Raw genomic sequence first — 864 nt, 5'->3', positions numbered from 1 at the left:
ATATATTTATATACACACGAATGTTCAGGGATAGAGACAACAAGAGAAACAAAGAGAGCAGGAGAACAGATGTGCTGTTCCTCGACAGAGGAAATAATTTGCCTTTTTCAATAAAAAGACGGCGTATGGATTCTGTGAGGTTGTAATAGTTTATTTTGATTCTGTAGCCTTGAGCTTTAAATTAATACATATAGAAAGATATTTATCATAGGAAATATTATGGAAAATATTATTATGAATGTATTATGAAGCATAGGGATATGGAGGACTTAAAATGTCTTAAGTTTAAATAAATGAATTAATGCATGAATAAGTACAAGAAGAAATAAATAAATGCTTAAATAAATGTATAAATAAATAAATACAGGAATAAATGAATACATGCTTAAATAAATGTATAAATAAATAAATACAAAAAGAAAAAAATGAATGCTTAAATAAATGTATTCATACAAAAATAAATACAGGAATAAATGAATACATGCTTAAATAAATGTATAAATAAATATAAGAATAAATTAATTAATGCTTAATTAAAGGTGTAAATAAATATATAAATACAGGAATAAATGCTTAAATAAATATATAAATAAATACAAAAATAAATAAATGAATGCATAAATAAATGTAGAAATACATACAGGAATGAATAAATATAAATTAAAATAAATGTCACTTATGAATAAATGAAGAAATCTGCATGGACACATAGAGACATAAATGAATACATTTATTTAATGATGTCTTGTTTAGGTACAACTTATATTGATGTATTCCTGGATTTATTTATAGATATATTTAAGCATTTATTTATTTCTGTATTTATTCATTCATACATTTATTTAAGCATTTATTTATTTATTC

Source organism: Pseudoliparis swirei, chromosome 4 (assembly GCF_029220125.1).
Source record: "Pseudoliparis swirei isolate HS2019 ecotype Mariana Trench chromosome 4, NWPU_hadal_v1, whole genome shotgun sequence".
NCBI lineage: Eukaryota > Metazoa > Chordata > Actinopteri > Perciformes > Liparidae > Pseudoliparis > Pseudoliparis swirei.
The sequence above is the reverse complement of the archived record's forward strand: the minus strand, read 5'-3'. Positions refer to the sequence as shown.